This window comes from Myotis yumanensis, unplaced genomic scaffold (genome assembly GCF_028538775.1).
Source record: "Myotis yumanensis isolate MYYU_CA2020_CCGP unplaced genomic scaffold, mMyoYum1.0.hap1 SCAF_7, whole genome shotgun sequence".
Lineage (NCBI taxonomy): Eukaryota > Metazoa > Chordata > Mammalia > Chiroptera > Vespertilionidae > Myotis > Myotis yumanensis.
This window is the reverse complement of record NW_027223758.1, coordinates 73,089,103-73,115,092: the sequence shown is the minus strand read 5'-3', so window position 1 is coordinate 73,115,092 and position 25,990 is coordinate 73,089,103.

Sequence of the window (25,990 nt, the reverse complement as noted above, 5' to 3'; positions counted from 1 at the left end):
TTCTTCCCCTCCCCACAAATAAACATGTAAGAAATTACTCTGCCTAGAAAAATGCCTGGCACATAGTATGGGCATAATAATTTTTGCTGAATTAATAAATGAAATAATTTTATCTTCGTTTTGTAAAAAAATAAATAAATAGATAAATGAAAGTTAAGAAATGGATACATGTTAAGACCTTACATTCCCATTAAATCACACTCTTGAATATGTAATAACCTGGAAATACTTCTGATATGATTTAAATGGGAAAGTTAATTAAATAAGACATACACAATTGCAATTCTATAAAAATCAAGTTTATGTATATGCATAGAAAACACTTGAAGAAAATTATAAAAGTACTAGAGGCTGGTGCATGAAATTCATGCACGGGGGTGGGGGGGTACCTCAGTTCGGCCTGTACTCTCTTGCAATCCAGGACCCCTCAGGAGATGTCCAACTGCCAGTTTAGTCCCGATCCCACAGTGGGATCCGGCTTAAACCGGCAGTCGGACATCCCTCTCGCAATCCAGGACCACTGGCTCCTAACTGCTCACTTGCCTGCCTGCCTGATCATCCCTAACTACTCTGCCTGCCTGCCTCATCACCCCTAACCACTCACCTGCCTGTCTGATTGCTCCTAACCCCTCTGCCTGCCTGCCTGGTTGCCCCTAACCACTCGGATGCCTGCTTGATCGCCCTAAACCATTTGCCTGCCTACCTGATCTCCCCTAACAGCTCATCTGCCTGCCTGGTCACCCCTAACCACTCTGTCTGCCTGCCTGATCGGCCCTAACTGCCTCTGCCTCTGCCTCTGCCCCCAGTGCCACAGCTGCCTCTGGAATGACGTCTGGAAGGTCTTTCGGCTGTCCAGTCTAATTAGCATATTACACTTTTATTGTTATAGAGGCTAAGAATTTGTCTCTAAGAATTAAAATTAGTGTAGGAATAAAGTTTAGCTTCTGTGTTTTCTAAATATGTTTATCCTAATAATATTTATTTTAAACAGATTCCTCACTCACAAAAAGGTATTAGTTTTATTTATACTAATGTAAAAAAAAGACTTCTTTAGGAAGTCAACTTGCTTCAGTTTATATGTGAATCAGGATTTGAATTTATGTTTGTCTGACCCTAGTCAGTATTTTCCTTACTATAGACCAGTATCCTCTCCACCCACTCAACTCTGAGCCACACCAACTGGGCCCTGGGCTCCCTCCCCTCTTTAGCCTCAGCTTTCTTCTCAGTTGACCGTGATATTGACAGTAAGATGGTTGTCATCATCTCTTCATTCACATTTATTTCCTCACCTACCCCAAGGGAGAATTCCCTTTTATTATCAATTCCAACAGAAGTTCCAGAAAATAATTTCATTAATAACCAGTGAAGAATTGTATGGTCAGTCTACAAAGGATATGAAGAAACTAGATGGGGAGTGTGGGTAGGTTTTGTTTGTCACCGAGAACCATAATACTTGGATATCTAGAACGCTCCAGTATTAGGCAGTCACAACCGGGCCTCCTTGATTCTCTACTCAGGTCCTTAGCTTTCTCATATGTAAATTAAAGGGGTTAAATTACGTGATGGGAGGGCCCAACCACCATGAGTCTGTGACTCTGGTTCTTTCAGAAGCCTTTATTCCTGGTGGTTTTGTTTCTGGCTCATGTGCACTCCCACAGCCAAGACCCTGAAAGCTGAAGCTCAAAGGTTGGAGCCTGTCCTCAGTTGCCTGGGAAACATGCAAGGGAAGCCAAAACTATATATTTTTTATTTTTTTTATTTTTATTTTCAGTTGGATAAACTCTTAACCTTTAAGAGTAGGGTATTGATTTTCCTGGCCTGGCTGGTGAACTCTGGTAACACTAGACTCCCTGTCCCTGGGGAACCGCATTGCACAGTATGTCTTAAATGTGGCTTGGAGCTGCAGAAACCCAAACAGGGTCTTCCATTTTCAGCACAGACCAGGAAATCTCTGATGTTCTCCTATATTCCTCTGCTCAATACCAATCCCTGTACCCACTCCCCCGCCAACCACCACCACCAAAGACCACACAAATGACACATGTAAATGGCCTGGGTCTGGTTACCAGAGCTGCAAATGCTTCAGAGGAAATGTGACCACTCTGGGTGCCTAACTTTGCTTTGAAAGGTCATGGGCAAATGTGGGCTATAAATGTCCTGGCATTAGAACTGGTCTGCTACCCCTGCCCAGAATACCCAGTGCTCAGGCAGATTTACTAAGTTTGCATTGGTTTAGCTTTCCTGGCTTTACAGTTTAAGCCTTGGGGTGTAAGAGGGTATGGGAAAGGGTGGTTGGAAGCTATAGGTAGGGTAAACACATACTATGCTTTGTGCCCATTTTTCCTGATGCAATTATAAATAGAACCACATTTTATTCTCAAATGTGTTCTGGCTTGAAAGATAAATTATCTGGTCACCCTAGACATTAAGGACTTGCCCAGTGTGGCACAGCTAATCAAGTTCAAATTGAAAATTCAGATCACCCAATTTTACTACAGTGTTGTTTTCCCCTGAGCCATAGGCCTCTCTCACCATAAAGCACTACCTTCGTCCCTCAAACCACACCTTATAGGCTTACAGGCCCCATCTTCGCTCTACAAATGTTTGGGACACAACCTTAGTTTTTTCTATCTCTAGCTGGGTAGGCGAAGGGCTTGCTCAAGGTTGTATCATTTGCACCTGAGAACCATTAGTTCTACTGAAATGCAAACATACAAATTTTAGCACATGCTAACAATTTCCCAACTGTAATTGAACCTGATCTTTATCTTTCGCCAGGAAATGTGATTGCTGTTTGACAAAGGAAGGTAACGTAATGCTTTTGTTGAGGATAAGGGAGAAAAAAATCAGACCTTGGTTTTAGGATATAACTTTTGGCAAAATGTAATCAGAAACCTGCATGTATTCATGTGTGAACACACATACACACACTCCCACCTGTTTTATTTCAGTAGCTGTGTACATAGGAGTTGCCAGAGATGAGCAATTCATTGATATCCCTTAAGAAAATTAGCCAATAAATTAGCCAAGCTCATTTGCTAGATCTGGGTTGAGTCAAGAGGGCAATCCTTGGATCTGGAGGTGGACGTGTAGAGGCAAAGTTAGAACACCGTAGTAAGGAAGCCAGGCTGACAGATTGGAGACTCTGAATTAATCCACAAAATTGCCACACAGAACTCTCTTCAGGGATGCCACTGCTCCCTGAGTGAGCCAAAGTATCAGTTATTACCCTCTTTTGTGTTCTGAGACCAATTCCAACATGAGGGGTTGGAGGTTCCCCACACCAACATGCAATTCTCTAGACACTCCTACAAGTCAACTCAATTCCAACACCTTTTGCCAGGAGATAGCATCAGATTCCGCAGGTTAAGAGTTCAGTCCTAGAGACGGCTCGCTCCCCCACCTTCAGGTGTCAGTCACAAGCTCAGGTTATTGCCTGTGCCTCTGACCAACTGGCTATAAATCAGAGGTTCCCAGGAGTCCCTCCTCAGCTTGAATTAATTTGCTAGAGCAGCTCACAGAACTCAGAGAAACATTTTACTTACTAGAGCCCTGGTTTATTATGAAAAGATACAACTCTGGAGCAGCAAACAGAATTGATGCCTAGGGCAAGGTGAAAAAGGGGGAGGGCTGGGCTTCCATGCCCTCTCCAGGTGTGTCATTCCCCCCAATCAAAAGGAATCTCAGTGCATCCACCAAGCCAGAAGCTCTCACAACCCTGTCCTTTGTCTTTTATGGATGTTTCACACATAGTCATGGTTAATTAAATCACTGGCCATTGGTGATTGATTCAACCGCCAACCCTATAGGGGTTTTCCAAACATCACCTCATTAACATAACAAAGGAAACTGTTATTGCTCTTTATCACAGGAAATTTCAAGGGTTTCTCTGTGCCAGGAACTGGAAAGGGTTGAAGACCAAATATGTATTTCTTATTATAAGTCACAATATCATGACCCTAGAGCAGTGATGGCAAACCTTTTGAGCTCAGCCTGTCAGCATTTTGAAAAACCCTAACTTAACTCTGGTGCCATGCCACATATAGAAATTTTTTGATATTTGCAACCATAGTAAAGCAAAGACTTATATTTTTGATATTTATTTTATAGATTTAAATGCCATTTAACAAAGAAAAATCAACCAAAAAAATGACTTCACGTGTCACCTCTGACATGAGTGTCATAGGTTCGCCATCACTGCCCTAGAGGATGTTTGGTTTGCAGGACACTGTCAAATTTCTGATCCTGTCATGCCTTCCTTCCTGAGGAAGAGCAGAGAACTGAAATGATTTCCTAACCATCCCAGCTAGGAAAGAAGGAAGAAAACCAAGTTAAGGAAAGGGCTTTGGAGTACTTAACGCATACCATTTATTTTTGTAAAATAAATAAAGTAACTGAGTTAAAGAAGAAAAGCAACAACCCAATATCCCCTGAGTTGTTAGTGTCAGAACCAGACAGCCCGCCCTCACCTATAGCGCCTTCCTAGACTTTGTGGTGAGTCCTACCTACTAGTGCCGGTGGATATTTTGATGTGGTAAAGAAGTGGAATGAAATAGTACTAAATTTAGAATCATCTCTTCTATATATTAATGGTATAGGCTTTGGGCAAGTCATTTCAGCACTTTGAGCCTCAGTTTCTTCATTTTTCAAATAGATAGAAATTACTCCTCCCTCATAAAGTCACTGTCAAGTTTAAATGAAACTAGGATGATATCAAACACTCCTAGTGCTTTACCATGTGCCAGGCATTGTCATGTGTGTTTTATATGTGATCTTCACAGTGTATCTACAAAGTAGGTACTGATTTATAAAGGAGGAAAGTAAGACATAGAGGGTTAAGCAGCTATTTAGTAACTGAGAGGGGATTCAAGGCTAGATCATCTGATTCTGTATTCTTCTCTTCTGCCTTTTCTACTTAGCATACTGGCATTCAGAAAAAATTAATAAATGCTCCTTCATCCACTGATTTTTTTCATTCAACATATAGAAACTCAGGACAGAAAATATGCAATCTTGGGCACTTACTATCTATTCCTGATTTGATCTAGAGGTAAAGTAACTCATAGGTCATCCCCCCTTCCTATCATCAATGTTAGCAGATAGGGCTGTCAGTCTTCCTCTGGGAAATAGAACAAAACTTTATTAGCAAGGCTTCTGTGAACCAAAGAAAATGCAAAATTATCAGGTCTCATGGAGTCCTTTTGATGTATTTTCAGGCCCTAAGAGACAGAAGCATGTGATAAGGCCTATCACACAGGCTTGCAAACAATAGGTGCTCAAATCATATTTGTTTAGATGAAATATAGTTTACATGACCAACTCCAAGAGGATGTTGGTTCAAGGATTATAGATGCTCTCAGATTAAGGGATGGGGAAATATCTCCTATGGCGGAGAGTTTATGCTGCTATGACTTCATTTGCAAACATCACCATGAAAGTTTTGCAGATTGGCCCAGCACTTGCAAGTAATGACCAGAAGCAGTGAAAATGGCATGGACTCTTTTCCTTGCCATTTCAGGGTAGGGGTGAGGGTGTCTCTTTCCTCTGGCTTTCAATGTGCCACATGAAGTTCTTCTTAGCCTCTCTTAGTAGACACACCAGTCTGCAAGCCCAACAAATCTCCCAGTCAAACATAATCCACTTGCAACCTGATGCCAGCCATTCTGACTTTAAGCATGGCCCATGATGAGTATTTCCACTTCCGGGAGATAGATGTACTATATACATTATCTCATGAGATTCTCACAATGATCCTGTAATTTGGGCTGGATCATTATTTCCATTTTGCAAAGGAAAAATTGAATTGCAGGAAGATTGAGCAAACTGTGTAGGGGCCACAGTGTATTTTTGCAGCTGGGCTGTGGGTGTAGATCAAACCCAACCATGCCTTTTTCTTTCAATGAGCTATTTTCTTAAGTTAAGCATAGTCAGTTCAATGCATTTTTTTTTAAATATATTTTTATTGATTTCAGAGAGGAAGGGAGAGGGCTAGAGAAATAGAAACATCAATGATGAGAGAGAATCATTGATTGGCTGCCTCCTGCACACCCCACACTAAGGATAGAGCCTACAACCTGGGCATATGCCCTGACCTGGAATTGGACCCTGACCTCCTGGTTCATAGGCTGATGCTCAACCAGTGAGCCACACCGACTGGGCTCAATGCACTTTTATTTAAATATGGAAGTCTTTGCTATAAGAAACAAATCAGGGGTCATTACTTTATCACATTTTCATCTCCCATGACATATTGGGTTCAGAAGAACTTCAACAGGTAGAAGGAAGATAGCAATGGGAAAAGAGTTAAGAAACATAGAATCATCACTGAATTTCTAATTCTGTCCCAGCAGGCCCTAGTAAAGCCAGTTCCCATTCTTCAGGAATCAGGCACATAAAGAGTATATGATCCCTAAAGTAAAGGTGGGGATCCCAAGGGATTAGGTATGTCCTTACTAGTTAAGGCAACTACCAGCCACATAGATTTTGGCTTATTTGGTTGTTGTTGTTCTGCATCCCATAAATGCAGACTACATATTTGTTTGAAGTGAAAATGGAACATTTACCAAAATGGACCAGATGCTAAGCCATAAAGAAAGTCTCAATAAATTTCAAAGAATTGAAGTCACATCAAGTATGTTCTTTGACTAGAGAAATTAAGCCAGAAATCAATTAAAAGAGATAAGAAATAAAAATATCCAAAATGCTTAGAGAGGAGGCCTTTAAAAAATTCAGGTATAATTTACACACAATACATTTTACCCATTTTAGTGAGCATTTTAACAAATGCATACAGGCAGTGAATACCACCAGAATCTATATGTGGACTGGTTTCATCACTCAAAGTCCCCCCACCAAGTGCCTTTTTGTAGATGCTTCTCCCCACAACCCTATCCCCTGGAAACCACTGCCCTGATTTCTATCCTGGTAATTTTGCAATTCAAATCTGATTTTATTAAGTCTGGCCTAATGCATTTGAGTTTCATCCACGTTGTTCAAGGTATCAGTAGAATGTTCTTTTTAATAGCTGAATAGAGTGTTAGTACATGGATGGGCCACAGTTTGTTTTATCCACTCACTAATTGAAGGGTGTTTCCAGTATTTATTTCCAGTAGTTGGTAATTATGAATAAAGTTGATATAAACATTTATATACAGAATTACACGGACTTAGGGTAAGTGTATGTTTAACTTAATAAGAAGATGCCAAATTTTCCAGTGTTGCTGTGCTATTTTGGATTCTACAGCAATGAATGAGAATTCCTTTTGCTCGCATCCTCACCTGTGTAGGCTATTATTTGTTTTTTTAAGCCTTTCCAATAAGTATGTGGTTGGGTCTCATTGTGGTTTTAATTTGCATGTCACTAATTATTACTGATATGTTTGTGTCATTTTTTTGGTCATTGTGTTATAGCTTTGGTGGAATGTTTGTTAAAATGTTTTGCCTATTTTTAATTTGAGTAGTTTTTTTTTTATTTCTGAGTTTTGCGAGTCCTTTGTACAGTCTGAATATCCTTTATTAAATATGTATTTTCCAATGTTTTCTTCCAGACTATGGCTTGTAACCTCATTTTGTTAACCAAACTGAGCAAAAGCTTTTAATTTTGATGAAGTCCACTCTATAAATTTTTAAAATTTTTACATTTTGTAATATGTGTGTCCTAAGAAATCATTGCCTACCACAAGGTTGGAAATAATTTCTTTTACTTATCTATGTGATCTTATGAAATTACTAGAGCCCCAGTGCACGAATTTGTGCATGAGTGGGGTCCGGCGATGAGGGCGGGGCTGGGCAGGAGGGAGGGGCCACAGGCAGTTGGCTGGCCGGCCCCGCCCCCTAGTCAAACTCCCATTTGAACTCCTGGTCGAACTCCTGGTTAAGGTTACAATTTGCATATTAGCCTTTTATTATATAGGATTCTCCAAATTTCTCTTTTCCATCACATATCTTACTTCTACAAATGATATAAGACACAACACACCACTACTCTTCTTTTTCTTTAGTCAACTATTCTTTTTTGTGTGTAAATCCAAGTTTCTTATTAATATGTTTATTCTCCCTGAAGAGCTTTTTAGCATTTCTTTCAGTGCAGTTTTTCTGGTAATAAAGGGGTAGGCAAAAGTAGGTTTACAGTTGTAATACTAATAAATGATATAATAATTAATAAATAATATAGGAATAAACTGTGTTTTGCATACTAACAACTGTAAGCCTACTTTTGCTAGCCCATGTAGATTCTCTTGATTTATTTATTTTTTTCTGAATGAGTATTTACCTTTCATTATTAAATTGGGGGCAGGGCTGGGTGTAGTAGTCTCAGTTGACAGTGTTTTTGCTTGCTTCTGTTTTGTTTCAACACTTTATGGGTGTCACTGGATTTTCTTTTTGCTTATGTAGTTTCTGACTTTAAGTTGGCTTTAATTCTTATTGCTGTTCTCTGTATATAACAGATCCATTTTCTAGAGTCTTTCAAGATTTTCTCTTTATCTTCTAATTTCAAAATTTTTAATATGATAGTTTAAGGGTGTGTGTGTGTGTATGTATGTGTGTGTGCATGAGTGTGAATACTGAATATATGTTTCCCAGTTTATCCTGTTTGGTGTTCTCCAAGTATCTTAAATTTCTGGATTAGTATCTTCTTCTGTGATTCCAATTATATAAATTCATATATATGCTAGACATTAAGATATTGTTCCACATGGATAATTTTTTTTTCTTTTTGGGGGTTCTTGTTTTTCTTTGTGCTTTCATTTAGATAAACTGCTCAACAGTCATTTCTTATGTACATATTCACTTATATCCAATTTCATGCTTATAATTTCTCTTGGCCTATCTTTTAGTTCTTTGAATCTTTGCTTGGCTATTTCAAGTGTACTAATGAACTGATTAAAGACATGTTTTATTTCTGGCATAAAAGTGCCCCTCACTCTTGCTGAAATCCCTCACCTATTCAAGTACAGTTTCCATTTTTTGCACTAGAGACTTTACTCCATGACTAATGTTTATTTTATATTCCTAATTGTTCAAACATCTGTGTGACATTTGAATCTGGTTCTCTTGAGTGTACATTGAATTAATACTGTGAGTCAAATATCAAGAATTTCTAGATGCAGAAAAGAAACCTGATGAATAGCTCAACATCACACATCTTGGAACTGATACATTGAAGTCAAACAGATTTCAGGTTCCACCCTCCTCTGTCCACTAAAATGTGCTGTTCCCTAACATGGGCACAATAAATGCCTACTGAAGAGATGATTAAATTACCTGGCTATCTCAAGCATGCACAATCTGTCCAAAGTCTTCCAATAGAGATATCTCAGATGATGTCAATTTTGGGACATAGCTGAGTGGAAGCCAATAGGATCATATACTTAAGTTCTGATGGTGCTGAACTATTACATTTAGCAGATGAGTGTCACCTTGGCCAAGTGAAGAGTATGTCTGTGTCTTTATTCCCATGCCAGGCTTGCTCACCTGGCCCGAGCAGCATGGCATCTGGAGCAATCAGAGGACAGAACAACATTTGACATGTCATTTAGATCTCTATTTCACCCTGACTCTTCACTGAGAAAATGTTGTTTTCTCACTTACAAAATAAGCCCTGTGATGTGTCTCTTTACTTACTAAAACAAATAAAAATTGCAATCCTGTTCTATCCCACAGCTAGGGATATGATGGTGATAAGTCAATATTGTGGCTCTGCAAGTTCAGGCAATGGAATGAGCTGGGATGGGACCTGGGGGTTTTCCCAGCTCCAAAGGCACAGCTGTACAGATTCCTTGTGGATCAAAGAATTTAGGGAAGGGTCAATGTTCCTGCAGATACCTTCTTCCTATTCAAGCCAGTGGAAAGTACAACACACAACAAACCTTTCACATAAGATTGCTAGGCCTGAGTCATCCATTGAATCAGACACATTACCTGCCAGGCAGGTAGAATAGAGAAGAAAAGTGAGTCCGACAGTGTTGCTCAGGGGTTGAGCATTGATTCATGAACCAGGAGGTCACAGTTTGATTCCTGGTCAGGGCACATGCTTGGGTTTCAGGTTTGATCCCCAGTACGGGGCATGCTGCAGGCAGCCGATCAATGATTCTCTCTCATCATTGATGTTTCTATCTCTCCCTCTCCCTTCCTCTCAAAAATCAATAAAAATACATTTTTAAAAAAGAAAAGTGAGCCTCACAGGTGTCTGACATGATCTGCCTCTGCAAAATAGCCACTTCAGCTGTGTCTTTGTGGCCTGAATCCCAACAAGAAACCATCATAGGCCTCGCACTTGCTTCTTCAATTCAGAACACATTTCAAAGGGTTCTCATGTAAAAGATCTCAAGCAATCTATACAAAAGTTTTCTAGCCTTGGACCTAATAAATATTATTTCTGAGGATATAATTCAAAAGAATAATATACAAAGATGATACTTATAACAGTGTAAGTTCATAACATTCCAACCCTGGCATACCTATGTAATGGACTGTCATTTACCTGCTAATATAAACCTGCCCCATATTTAAAGTTCTAGAAAAAAGAAGCTAGGAGGGAAGTATCAAATTTTTAATATATGAGAATTTGCCAGAGAAATTAAGGTTGTAAACATTCATGTGGAAAGGATATATTAAAAGTCCAGTGTGATAGGAATGTCCAAACCTGGGCACATCACTGTAATCGTTTAAGCATTAAGAACAAAGAGGCCATCCAAAGACTTCCCAAGGTGTCCAATAGTCACCGGCAAAGTCATGAGTTAAATTGACCTCAAACTCCTCATCAGCAATATTGGATGATTAATGCTATTTTTTTCCCTTCAACATTAAGACATAGTGTGGAGGGCCTATGAGTTTTTTTAAGTTCTATGATAATGTTTTATAGAAGCAAACTTTATTATAGAGATACTAGTATATCTATACATATAAAGCATAAATACATAAATTACTATATATGACCTATGTGTGTGATATAATATACAATGTGTATGAAATAATACATAGGAATATATCTATATATTGTGTCTGCATGTATATGCTAATACAGGGAGACTAAAAAATAAAAATAAGATATTATTAAATACATTCATATAAAATATATGATGGCTTTTGTGTTGTTTCATATGATGAGAAGTGGGACTTTTGGCACCAATATATCTAGTATCTACAAAAATTCTAAAAGTCTTACAAATTTTTTAACTGTAGGCCTAATAACCTAACAATTATAAGATAATTCCCCTCCCATAGTATCTCCAGCCAAACTGTCTATGATCATATGTAAGGACCTGATGAAGAGATTTTTACATGTGACAGAACTAAAAAATTTTAAGTTAATTTTCAGCTGCTGATGGGATTTGAGTGGTAAAAATTAATTACACCTTTCACCTCTCCCCAAGTTAGTATCCAATTAAGAAATAGACACCAGAAGCTGAGTGAGATGTTTAAAAATTATCTTTATTGCTGATAGTACTAAACTGGATTTCTGTATGGCCACTTGGGTCCTTTAATAAACTCTGCCTGGACCCGAAATCTAGAGCTGAAGGCCAATCACCTGGTTGAAAGGTTTGCTGAGCAGACAACCTTATTAGAATCCTGGTTGTGTTTCCTTTGGGTATAGAAAGGGCCACCATATATACTTTCAAAGTTGGGTGTGGTCTCTGACCCAGGTGTGTGGATGGATCCAGAACGCCAACAGCCAGTTTGGGCCAACTTGAAAGAGAAATCTTAGGAGGGGCCGAGCTACAGGTACTGAGTTCTTTCTTTCTGCATCATTTTCCACAAAGTTAGATCTTCTTCCCTGGCAACAAGGGAGTGAGTGAGAAAGAAGGATTTATCCCATTCATATGCTCTCTCTCCTAGTGCAGTGATGCTCCGATGTGGTCCTCGAAGTAGTAGCATCAGCATCACCTGAGAACGTGGCAAAAATGCAAATTCTCAGGCCCCAGCCCAGACTTAGCAAATCAGAAACTCTGAGGGCACAACCCAGCCATCTGTTTTTCCAAAAACCCTCCTATGAGGTTCTGATCACAATTATGTCTGTCTGAGAACCACTATCCTGAAGCATGTAATGGAAATTCAGAGTGTGTGACTATAACTATAGTTGAAAATTTGTTTTTAATTTTTGAAAAAAAGTTAATAATAGGTTTCATATAACCAAGCTATTCCATTTCCAAATGTATGCACACTATAAATGAAAACTATCACCTGTAGCTGTTATTGTCATTAGTGGTGTGTGTGTTTGTGTGTGTGTGTGTGTGTGTGTGTGTGCTAAACATTCAATTCCAAATTTCTGTTTGTGCCTTGAGAAATTGTGTCAAGATTACTGTCCAGCCACATACTCCATGAAGATATACTGATGGTCATGAGACTGCCCTTGTCACACTTGAGGCCATTCTATCCATGCATTGTGGGAAGCTTAGCCTATTTGTGGAGCATAGGAGTGTCCCCAGTGTAGTGGAGCCCATGGCCAAGAGGTCAAACACCTTCTCATTTCCTGTCTCTTATGAATTTCAATAGTGCTCTTAGAGGTTAAATTAGCAAAGCACCTTGCTGTCCGTTCTTTAGCTATGGTTGTATCCTGAAAAACTGAATCTGGTAGCCAGATGAGCTAAACGCTTATTGTTTTCCACAGAAAGTTCAGAAGGTATTTACGTTTGGCCCCCAGTCCTTCTGGCACCTGCAGTGACCGGTACTGGCTGGCATGTTTTTCTCTCGATCGTTTTTCCTGCCAGTGCTGCTGGAAGACTTTCCAGATCCTGCATGCAGATGGCTTTTGACGGAAAAATGTCTCCCTGGGCACCTCCTCGTAGGAACCACATATATCAAAATCCAGCTCCCAGACCACCCCTCCAGCCAAACATTCATAAATGTCCAGGAGGGAAAGAAGTTATGCAGGAAGACTGTATCTCTTAATAAAATCTTGAAAGAGTGTCCATTTCATTTCTCATAAATCCTCTGTAAGTGATTGTCGTACAATACTTTCTTAAGAGGCAAAATTGCCTCCAAATCTTTTCCTGGATCGAGACTACGGGCTCATTTGTACCTGTCCAACACATCGTAATCCATCTCTGGCTTGACAGGAGGAGACACTATTTTTTATTTCATTTATTATATTATTATTCAAGCTCATGTTTAATAAATAGGCTTTCACTGAACACAGCTTCTTTTTAATATGAAAGTCTAATAAAGTTCAGCATCAATGTCACCACTTCTTCGTGGAGTGGAACTTGCTTCAGAAGGCACTGTGCTCTATTTTTGCCTTCTAGAAACTGGTAGAAATTTGGGGGAGTGGACAGAGCATTGTGGGTCAGATCCAAATACCTCTATGTGATCTAGAGCAAATAAATTTATTTTCCTGGGCATGCTTTTTTTCTTTAATTTTGATTTTATTGGGGTAACACTGATTAATAAAGTTATAGAAGTTTCAGGTGTATAATTCTATTAAATATCATCTGTATATTGTGTTGTGTGTTTACCACCCCAAGTCAAGTCTCCTTCCATCACCATTTATCTTCCCATAACTTTTTCTATGTACCCCCACCCCCGCCCCCATTCCCTCTGGTAATCACTATACTGTTGTCTGTGTCTGGAAGGTGTGTTGGTTTTCATGCTTAATCCCTTCATCTTTTTCAACCGGCCTCCCAACCCCCTTCCTCTCTGACAGCTATTAGTCTGTTCTCTGTATCTATGAGTCTGTTTCTATATTGTTCGCCAATTTATTTTGTTCATTAGAATGCTTTTGCTTCCTTATCTACAAAATGGGGATAATAAGAGATCACTGTAAGAATTTATTTTTAAAATGACCTAAAAGCTTAATGTAGTGCCTGGCACATCATATGCATGCATTAAGTGGTATTTTATTATTTCCTTATTTAATAGCCTTGGGTTCTTCTAAAGAATAATAATAGTTGCTATTTTTTGAACACATACTATGTGCTATGAACGCCCAACTACTTGATGTGAATTATCTCATTAAAGACTTTCAATAACTCTGCAAGTTGGGTATTATTGGCATTACCATCTCACAGATGAAGACATTGGGAGGCGGAGACATTCAGTGTCCCTTACAGAGGTCACATGGCTAGAAGTAGTGGAATTACAGTATCCTTTAGTGCCTGTTTCCTCTGTAGGAAGAGGCCATCCAAAACTCCTATTAAGTTGGGAGCCTGAAGGAGGATGTTAGAAGCTCTGCAGGCGCCCTCAAGGCATGCAGCATGTCTTGGACATTGGAGTGAGGGCTAGAGGGTCATTTCATGATCTAGTGAAACATTGATAAGTGCCTGGAATTTTGACTCTGTCCAATGTGCACTCAGACAGGCCAGAGATGTCCATGACCTTGTTCAGTTGTTGTAAGTGTTCTGGCTGCCAGCTTCTTTTTTTGTAAATTGAGTGAGGAACACTAAAGGGCTCCCAGGGAACTTTAGGGGGGCTATATTGCGTTGTGCTTTGAGCATGCAGGTTCTGGAATCTGACTGCCTGAAGCTCACCCAGGACCCACTTCACTAGTTGTGTGATCTTGGGGAAATTCCTGTATCTTTTTGTTAGCCTCAGTCACTTCAGCAGTACCCTTCCTCTTATCAGTACTAGAGAACTAGTGGCATTCTTATAATAACTTCAACAGAACAAATATGACTGAAATGGGGGTCATGAACACAGTTCTGCCTATTTTTCTTATGTGAGAAATTCTTCATTATACCACAGTTGCATGTGATCAGTTTCAAGGAATTTAATTGAAATGGTTTAGTACACTGTCAGTTACAGGCATCCTAAATGACAGTCATGAGGTTATCCAAAGCCCCTGCTGAGGAACTGGCTTTGGGGTCCAAGAGTTCCAGCACAGCCCTCAATTGAAGCCACTGCCACATCACAGCTATGACACATCTTAGAAAAACCTGAGCCTTATGTTTATTCTCTACTCATGCAGGGTCTGCAAACTTTTTCTGTAAAGGGCCAGATAGTACATGTATTTAGGGTTTGTGGACCAAGAAGCAATGTCTTCAACTCTCCCAACAATTGGGCCACCAAAGGGCCACCACCTAGCCTAACACAACAGGCAGCAGGCGGTTTCCAAGGGTGTAGTTGGACAACCCTGTCCCAGGGTGTGTAGAGGCTGAGCGCATGGCATTCTGGAGCCAAACCACCCGGGTTTGTGTCTACATTTGTCACTTTGTAGCTGGGTGATCTTGGGAAAATTATTGAAACTCCCTTTGCCTTGGTTTCCTGCTGTGTGTAAAGGGAATGAAGATACTATGGGATGCTGCGTTCGATGAGTGAGCATGTGGCAGACACTTATGCAGTGTGTTCCCTGCAATACAGGATGTTTGTCTTTATTGCTACCATGCCCCTCCAGTTGTTCTCATTTCTCTGTTTTGTAAAACACACCCAGCACCAGCCACGCCTCACTTTGTAGTGATCCAGCTCTCTCTAGTCCTTGTGTCAGGGTTTCTCTCTCTGTGTTTTCATGATTCTCTTGTGTCCAAACCACCTGGGACACATCCTAACCACCTGTTACAAACGCAGGTTCCCGGGTCCTTCCCCAGACTTGCTGGATGGTGGCTTCTGGAGGTGGGCCCTAGGAATGATCATTTAATATACTCACGTCACCAGTGGTTGCTCTGCCCATGAAGTGTAGGGTCCATTGCCCTCAGAGGTCCCCATGCCCTCCGTCTAATTAAATTCCAGGCTGGAACATGAATAGAAAGGAAGAAGGCCAAGCACTGAATGGACATTAATTCTAATTCATCAGCAGCCTGGCTTGAGGCTCAAAACCCAGTAGTTGAATACACACTTCTCAATTTCCTCCAAGACGAGGAGCGAAAGTAGTAACTGACGATTGGGAAAACCAAGCACTGTCCCATCCAGACTGTGTGGTTGAACCAAGGGAGTGAATGCCATGCAGAAATGAACTCAGCTGAACCCTGTGGATTTGGAACTCAGTGTGGAAAGGCTGACCTCACAGTGTCCCAGGCCTCCTTCCAGGACAGTGGGTTTGGGAGACACACAAGCACCTCCGGACTTCCCCAGCCTCCACGAAGAGAAGCAAGCACCCCAGTGTGCAGCTGCTCAGAGAAAAACCCTTGGGGTTACTTTTCCTAAGTGCAACAATCTTTATTTATTTTCAACTTATGCAATGAAAGTGAACATGTGGGGGTAGATGACTAGTTGTTTGTGTTTTTTTAAGGTAAAAATTTCAAAAAGTACAAATAAGGTAAAATTTAAAAGCACTCTTCCACACTCTATCCCTCTCACCAAAGATAACTAAAATTATTATTTTCTTCTGTGTCCTTCTAGAAATGTCTTAAGCATATGCATAGAAACTTGCTGGATGTATTTACTAGAAACTCATTTTGTTTACACTAAGAAAATCATGCAATATTTACTCTAGGCAACTAGCTCTTTTGAGTTCAATTATATCCTTGGCCAAAGTTCACTTTTAATTCCAAATATCCACTTCTAACACTTTTATCCTTTCTAATACACCCACCTTCTTCTTCCTCCATTCTGTAATGCCATTCTCTATATTACTTAGAAATTAGACAGATGGATGTCTGATCATCATCCCAGTAAGGATGAACACCTATAGATAGAGAGATGTTTCTTAAAATGTAACAAATGCATAGACCAAGTTCCCCACCACTCTGCAAATCAGCCTGATGTTTCCCTGGGCTCTATCAGCAAAACACCAATATTGCTTCCCACTCCTCTTTTCCTCTCACTTACAAAATCTGGGGACAGCTTCCAGAATAGCTGATGAGGCTACCAAACCAAGAAGTGACAATGTGCTTGCTTAAAGATCTACATATCCAGGTACCCTGTCTCCTGGATGTCTCTCAGCTCACCTCTAGCAACTCACAGTGAGCTTTGAAAAGCTATTAGGTAGGGTAAAAGAACATTGATTTGCTCGCAAAATCAACAGTGGCTCCATCCTACAGGGTATGGCTGATTCAGGGAGTCAGCAAGATAAATATCTCCAGTGGAGAATATGAGAACTTCCAGAGCACTAAAGACAAGCAAGCAAGTAGAGTCTGAATCTATAAGAAAAGAGAAAATGCAGATTCCTCAACCATAGACCAGCAGGCCTGATATAGCTTATCAGAAAAATTTGGCAGTGGGCAAGGGCAATGGTGCCTTGTGAACACTTAGCATGAAGTCACCAAGACAATGCCATCCTTCGGTACTGGTATAACCACATTCCCTTTTTTGGTGCAGTTACCAGACTGACAGACCAGGAAAATACCATAAACATAGGGGATCAAGAGCTCAGCAGAGGGTTTTACAAAATCCTCACTGAGGGTAAGATTATATTTTTATTTAGTTTAGCTTCTCAGAATGTCTGACTGGCCAGAGGTAATTAGTGGTGCACCTCAAGATTTGCTGTGATACTTATGGGCCCTGAGGATGACACAACCTCAGGGAAAGGACTACTGAGAATTCTGGAAGAGTGCAGAGGTCCTAGGTAGGGTGCTTATTTCAAGACCATGTGCTTTGGAGCTGATATGAATGAGCAGAAATAAGCCAGGGCCATTGTCAATGATGGAAAGGCACAAGGGGTGGTGGGAAACTTAGGAAAAAGGATGAAAGAGGTCAGAGCCCTTCTCTGCCTGGCAGGTGTTGGGGCAGAGGCAATTTCCCTCAGGGTCCATGCTTTCCCAGTGTCATTAGTTTGGGGTAAACTTCATAGAGAAGAAAGAAAAACCTCCAGATACTTAGGAGGAAAATCTTACATGCTCTTTAGGAAGAGAATCTACTCAATGAAAGGAAGCAAATAAAAAAGAGAGTTCTCATCGATTTTCAAAATCCTTCACAAAGAACAGGCTAGACAACTGGACCCCAGAGGGTCAAGTAGGACTTCAGTATCTCCTTGGAACTTGACTTCTTGCCTCTCCAGAAATAATGATCTCTGAGTGGATGAGCAAGGGCGTGAGAGTCATTCATTCAGTGTACTCCCACTAGATACTGTCTGCCCCAGACCTAGCCTTGTGACTTGTGCTGGGCAGATAGAAATGTACAAGACACCCCTCGTCTTTAAGGATCTTGTAGCCAAGACTGTGTTTCCCAAGGAATGGTGCCTGGATTACCTAAATCAGAATGCTTGTGTTAAAAATGTAGATTTTTTTGAAACCCATCCTACATTTGTCAAATGTACCTTTTAACAAGTCCCTAGGTCATGGTATTGAACATAAAGTTTAACAGTCACTGCTCTGATTGAGGCATGTAAGAATCTAAGTAGAGAGTGAGTGCCTGTATCTGGTAGCGGTGAAGATATGTATATTCCTACATTGTGAGGACATGCTGTGAGAATCTATGAGTGAGCATATGTGAATGCGCGTGGTGGAGGGGCGGTTGCCTGGGAAAAGGCATATTTGTGCATTGTGTTCAATTACCTAATCAGAAAAGAACAAAGGACCAGACCCCGAGTTCCTAACAGCAACTCATGCTCCATCGAGAGCCAGCTTAAGGATCTGAGATATGAAGCATTCTGCTCTCACAATGTAGTCTGTGATCCACGGTAGAAATAAGCAAATGCTTTTATACTGTCAGTGTGATGTGGCAACAGCACTTTTCAGAGACACGGGGATCTGGACTTGTGTTTAGACTGTAACACTTACTATCTGTGTGACTGTGCACAAGAATGATTGTAGAGCCTTGATGTTCCTCTCCAAAGAATGGGGTAGCAACACCAATCCTTCCGAGTGTTGTAATTCTGACATTGTGACATGTAATGCAGCCCTGGTGACCAGATGCATGAGACCTGGAAGAGTGCAAAGTGGCATGGCTTGAGGACTGAGATCCAGGAGATGGAAGGTTTTCCCTCTAATACTGCTCTGGGGGTCTTGGGCATCAACTCAGGAATTCACGGTGAAGGCAGCTGCATCTGTCCTCCTTCATCTGATGAAAGCCTGGCATTTCCCTGTCCTTTACAACAAGAGCAAGCCATCAAGCCATGGCCTTCCTTAAGAGATGCTGTGCTTCCTGTTAGCAGAAGTATTTGAGCACAAACTGGACCACGAGATGTGTGCCCCATTCACCAGCAGGATTTTGACTTTTGGCATCTGTCATCTCCCAGAGCCAGGATGCCGTAACACTGAAACCTGGATTTCCCTAGTGTCCCAGGGTCTTATTCATTGTCTGAGTCCTGATGACATGCTCAGATCCCACATTGGAGTATCCTTCTTGTCCACTTGTCCCACTAAGAATAGCTCTGAGGAGGCCATCAGAGGTGACCAGCAGAAGGTCATACACACAAACACAGATTTACATCCAACTCCTCTCCCCAGTGAAGGTGCCACTAGGGCTGGAAGAGATGTGACCGTCACCACAGGGCCTTTCCCAAATGCACCCCAGAACAGGGTGGGGGCAGTGCTCTGCTCGACTTACTGTGTTTCAATGGCTTCCTACCTACTGGGTTGCCATATGTTCAAGATCATTCTATTGCCAGATGTATGTCAAAGTTTTCCTTTTTAAAATGTAATTTTCCCCAGAATTTATTGGCATCCTACAATGCTGCTTCTTGGCTGCAAAAGCAGCTTTCCTGCCATTTGGGCCCAAAATAGAAACCACACGCAACCTTGACAGTAATCATGACCGAGGAGAGAGAACGCACGTCTATTTATAAGGCTCCTGAAGGTGAGTTCTTTTGTGCTACTGCTCTGAAGATAAGGTCAACCCAGCTGGAAATATCCGCCTATTGACTATGCAACTTTACTTAAAATTAATACAACCACAAATATATAATGAATACCAAAATATTATATATCATGGATAAAGTTTGTTAGTATGAATTTTTAAAAATGTGAGATGTTCACAAATTTGAGTTTTGTTTAGAAGCCATTTTGTTCTTTGCCTTATCCTTTATTTCTTGCTTTAAATGTCACATGCATGGTGAGATTTTAGCATCTCATTACTTCATGGATGTGGTGATACCCAGGCATGTGTTCATATGAATGAGTGTGCTGCTTAAAGAGACGGTAGAAGAACTCTCAAGAATTTTATTCAACAAAGCACCAACATGTGTTTTTGACATCCAGGATACACTTTGTGGAATGAAAATCACATTCACGTTTAAACATCCTTACTCATTTTCATTTGAAGAGTTTGGACAAATAATCAACATATTTGTTTTCCTTTTCATTTCCTGGCATTTGGGATGGCAGCCTTCATGGGTCCAATGGGTAACAGTCAACTCAGCTCTGAGAACAAGAGTGTCCATATATCATCCCAGGATACTAATGTTCACCCCCCACCTCACTCTTTCTCAAAGCTGATCTCTTCTTTCCTATCAACTATGCATCTAAGATTGTTGCATTTCTGGGTTGTTCCTTTGTTATCTGGTTTGTTTGTTCAAGTGGTTTTGGATGGAAACCATGCTGCCTATTCAAATCTGCAAATTAAAAAAAAAAATACTGCTGGGTCACCCTGGGGTAGCCATTGGAAAATTCACTACTCTGGAACGTTATCAATGCCAAACTCAAGTGCATTTAAGGTGGATCATGCACACAGTGACATTTTGGGACTTAAGATACTATCAGTCCTATTCACACTTATGCTGCCTCTGCTGAGGATTTTGCTGGGGACTACTTCGGGGGCTCTAAGACAGAGTCTGGCTGCCAGCTGGTGTTGAAATGGAGTTTTCCCTCTGGAGTAATCAATTATCATTTCCCAAGACGAACTCGTGGAATGCTGCCAGCACAGTGGGTTGAAGAATCCTGGAGCTGGAACTCTTTCCCAGATGTAGAGGTCGTCCCATGTGCATGTGGTGGTGATAAACCAGAGAGGCAGGGAGAAGAAACAGTGACTATTGAAAGCAGGTCTGATGTGAAGAAAAGTTGTAAAACAGGTAACAGTGATATAACACATATTACATATAACTTGTTATCAGCTGAGGATGTTAAAGAAATCAGAGACAGATTTCCAGGAACCAGTGGAAGGAATGGATCTTAGGTATAATTTGTTTCAATCCCCTAATTAGTAGGCAGTAGCTTTGATGGAGAAACTGTTATGTGCAAAACATTACACCCCTGCAAAAAAAAACAAACAAAAAAAAACACAATGGGAACAACCCAAAATCTTTCCCCAAGGTCTTTATAGGAATATAGCATATTAATTAGTAATAAAACAAAATAATATATATGATGATAATCACTTTTTTTCTTATTTTGAGTATTTATTAGGTGTGTCAAGTGCTTTGTTAACACTTTATGCACACAATTGGAATTAATTACTTTTTTAAAAACTGTAATTACTTTTAAAAAATATTCTAAAAAATAAGCTAGGCCCTGTTATGATTCCCACTTTATAGACGGAGAAACTGAGGTTCAGGGCAGTGTTGGCACTAGTGAAGCAAGAGGCACTTGCCTTGGGTGTGAAATTAAAGGGGAACACTTTTTTCAGGTATTAACCAAAAAACAAACAAACAACACAAAACACACACACAAACACGTGATATATATATATATATCTATATCTCACATAGACACAGACACGAGTGTGGTGTTAGCCAGAGGGAAAGGTGTTGGGGAATAGGTGGATGTGGGCAAAAGAGGGGGTAGGAATGGGGACAGAAAGAGACTTTGCTTGGGGCAATGGGTGGGTGGGTGCACAATGCTGTGTGCAGATGATGTTTTATTGAGTTGTACACTTGAAACCCATATCATTTTGTGAATCAATGTCACCTCAATAAATTCAATAAAAAGGGGAACCCTTCCAACAAAACCCACAGTAATAATTTGAAGCAATCAGGTGTAAAAACATCCACAATGAACAAAATATCAGAATTTTAAATAAAGACAGGATTAGTATGGCTGAGTTTTTCCTTTGCCTGACTCGGGGTCCAGTCTGGTGTGGTGCTGGCTCGGAGGATTGGTTAGAATACTTTCCAAAGCTCTATGGCAGTAAGTGGGGCATATGGCCTAAGAGATTTGATTTTCCAGCTTGAACTTTCAACCACTGCTCTCCAAGTGTGAAGGTCAAGGGTCTAGTCTTGCTGATGGGGGTCCTGGGCAGGAGCTATCAGGGGAAGTCTATCTTGCCCAGATCTGCAAGTGAGTTAAGATAGAGCAGATGTGAAAAGTCAAGAGAAAAGTGGCAGTGCGCCAAGTCCTGTCCACTGGAGAGGAAAATCCAGCTGGGTTTCAGGAAACTGATCGTGAAATACTGTGATTTGAAGACGATTGTCAGGAGCAGGGGAACAGCAGCTGAGTGTGCAAGTGGGAGTCAGCACTGGCTACATCCCTGAGTTAGGAAAGGGTTTTTATTAACTCCAAGAAAAATGATGCGCAGACGAGCAAGCACACCCATGAATGGGCCAAGGGTGTCGCTGAGCATCTTGGACCCCAGGGCCACAGCTCAGAATCACTCTAGGTTGGCAATTGATAAAACCCAGACTTGCCACTTAGCAACCACACCATGTCTCCAGAGAAAGGGTGATTGCCTTATTCAATTACACATTTCTACCCACACTCTTGCCCCCACAAATACTTGAGCCCTGGTCTGGGACAGGGTAGGTTGATAGCTCCTTGGGGACAGGGTGGACCCTGGCTTATGGACACAGAAAGATTCCTTTCTGCTGAACCTCTGAAAACTTGGTAAGAGCATTGTACTAGTTAGGGCTCCTTACCTACTTTTCCTTGTGATTTTCACAATCTTAATCATTTGTAGGTGCTCAAGCAATTGAGCTTGTCTTCTGAGTGGCGAATGTTGGTACTAAGATGCAAGGACAGATCCAGCAAGGGGTTCAGTTGGAGAGTGAAGCAAGAGGCACTTGCCTTGCGAGAGTGAGGACTGGATACATTTCTGATGGAGGAAATATGGAATTTCACTTACAACCTAATGGAATGTGAAAGCTGTTGGAATTTCATAGCAGAGAGCACCCACGGGAGCCCTTCCCAAGTGTCCTCATATTACTGCCTGTTACAGAAATATCTAGATTAATGCAAGAGATGTTTCTCCAACTCCCAGGTAATCTAGAAAATATGTTATTCTGATTTCAGGGGGATTCACCTAACAAGCTCGGAGACAGGAGACCCTAATGTTCTGCTTTACTCACCAGTACACTGACCTTCACAAAATAAGTGAATTCAATGAGGAATATTTCCTGCCGGAACCGGTTTGGCTCAGTGGATAGAGCGTCGGCCTGCGGACTGAAGGGTCCCAGGTTCGATTCCGGTCAAGGGCATGTACCTGGGTTGCGGGCACATCCCCAGTAGGAGATGTGCAGGAGGCAGCTGATCGATGTTTCTCTCTCATTGACGTTTCTAACTCTCTCTCTCTCTCTCCCTTCCTCTCTGTAAAAAATCAATAAAAATATATTTAAAAAAAAAAAAAAAATGAGGAATATTTCCTTTTATTTTGTGTCACCACTTCACAGCCCTCAAAACTATGCGAAGCACTGGGCCTCTCTCCCTCTGGGCCCACCTCCCACATGAAGTGCTTAGGCATGGAGCCAGCTAATGTGGCTTGGCTATTGGCACCTTGAAATGGACGTAAATCCCTAATCTTCTGATTTATTATTTCCTTTTCTTCAAAGAGGGGGGAAGGCAGCAATGCTTGAAGTATTTAGGCAGTTATTCTCTGTACAAATCCATCTCTTGTCTCACCCCAAATTCAGGGGAATAATATTTTTTTCCCAGAGTTACATAAGGTATGATAGAAAGCATTTCAGAACTCTCTCTGCCCGGGGACCGATTTCTTGCAGTAAATCTCTAGAAAATCTTTCACAGTTTCTAAAATAAGTGCCCTGGCTTTGGAAATAGGTTTTACAATGTGAGCAAGCTTGAGTTCACTCATGTGTTAACCTCGCCATCACTTCCTCTCTTTTCATCATCTTTCTGTCTTCAGTTCCAACGCAGTTTCATTCAAATCACAGGTGCGGCTGTCTGTGTTTGTGTAAGTAGAGCTATGGTTAAGACCTGGGGATATTTGATATTAAAGCTGAATGTGAAGTCAAAAATAAAAATGTCATGGGCAAGAGGTGAAATTTAACATGAACTGGACAATTTCACAATTAGCCAAAGAAGTGAGATCATACCAACTAGAATTTACCAGACACACCTTGTCCTGGCTGAACAAGGCAGATGGTATGACATTAATCCCTTATAGTTTTGTCCATGTCTGTGTTAGAATATCAGTAGATACTGTCACTAAATGAACAGAAGATTCACATAGGAACCAAAGATCAGTTGGTTACATCTGTAACTTAGCCCTGCTTATCCTATATAATAAAAGGCCAGGGACCATAAGCGTAATGACGGGAATGACCGCTCAACCAGTCACCATGAGGTGCATTGACCACCTCTCGGTTCCTTCCTCCCCCCACGGCCGGGCAGGGCAGCAAGCGGCAGCGAGCTACTTGTGCACAATTTTGTGTGCTGGGCCTCTAGTCTATAATAATAAAAGCAGAATATGCTAATTAGACTGAACAGCCAAACAACCTTACAGAAGTCCTTCTGGACAACCTTCTGGACGAAGCTGGGGCCAAGGCAAGCTGCCAAGGCTGCGAGGGCTAAGCCCCTTGGATGAATTTTGTGCATCGGGCCTCTAGTGGTTGTATAATGGAGAGGGGGACAATTGTTAGATAAGTTTTTTGTTCTTGGAGTAAATTCCTGATAGCTCCTGGCTTTCATCAGGTGGGAACCATGGTCCATCTTCTCTAATTTGGCCCATAAATCTGTTCTCATGCTCAGCTTTAAATTAATCTATTTCCCAACAGTTCACTCTTGACTTACCTTTGTTCTCTGGATCTCAGAACCAAAGGCTGTGTACAATTCCTGGATGGAAGCTCACAGATTAGTCATATTAAGAGATAGATTAACTCTCTATCACTTAATATGACTAACTTTCAATTGCCATTTTGGCTGTCTGCTTCTGGCCTTCTCTTAGATCTGCTTCTTGCTTCTGGGAATGCCAATTCCTGTCACAGAAGATCCAGTTACCCTTAATCTATGGCTGTTGAACTTATACCAGGTGTAGCGGTTAATAATGTGGATTTTTTTTTCAGTAGATGGAGTTACACATAAGTTGATATAAATGTGATTTGATATGTATGCTATTGTGTTATATTGACAACAAGCTTCAAAACTTCATATGTCAAATTTTCTGAAAGTACTAACATCATATATATTTTTACGCTTAAAAATGTCAAATTTCATGCCAAAAAAGAGCATTTGCAGGAAGTTTTAATTCATTATTTTGAAGAAAAGTGCTGCTGAAAGTTATCGTATACTTTGGGAAGCTTATGGTGAACATGCTCCATCTCAAGATACTTGTGAACATTGGTTTAAATGCTTTAAAAGTGATGATTCCATGTGAAAGACAAAGAACGTCCAAGTCAATTTGAACCACGCTTTCATCATAAAAGGACCAGAATGGGCCAGAAGACACAGCAAAGTAATTTTGCTTCATGATAACACACCATCACACACTTCAAAACCAGTTAAAGACACGTTAAAATATCTTGCCTGGGAAGTATTAACGCTTCGGCTGTATTCACCAGACCTTGCTCTTTTCAGATTACTACTTGTTCTGATCGATGGCACATGCACTTTCTGAGCAGCACTTCAAAACTTACAAAGAATTGGAATATTGGGTCTCTGAATGGTTTGCCTCAAAAAAAGAAAAGTTCTATTGGGACGGTATCCACAAATTACCTGAAAAATGGGGGAGATGTGTAGCTAGCAATGGACATTACTTTGAATAAAGCACTTTTGATGTTTTTCTTGAAATTATTATGTTTTCTTTGATTATGAAATCCGCATTATTAACTGGTACACCTAGTAAGTACCCACATACATTAATAAACATTAGAAAGTTTAGTGGACTCACTATACACATGCACATACACACGGATTCTTAATCATGAACAGAGCATATCTGGACAATAACTGACTGAGACATGCTATATTTGTCTTTGTAAATCAGAGGGGCAGCCCCCATGTTTGTGAGTTAATATCTTCTAATCCAGGCAGTGAGGCACTCTAATGCCCAATTCTAGGCATATGGTTCATTTTTGCCTCCA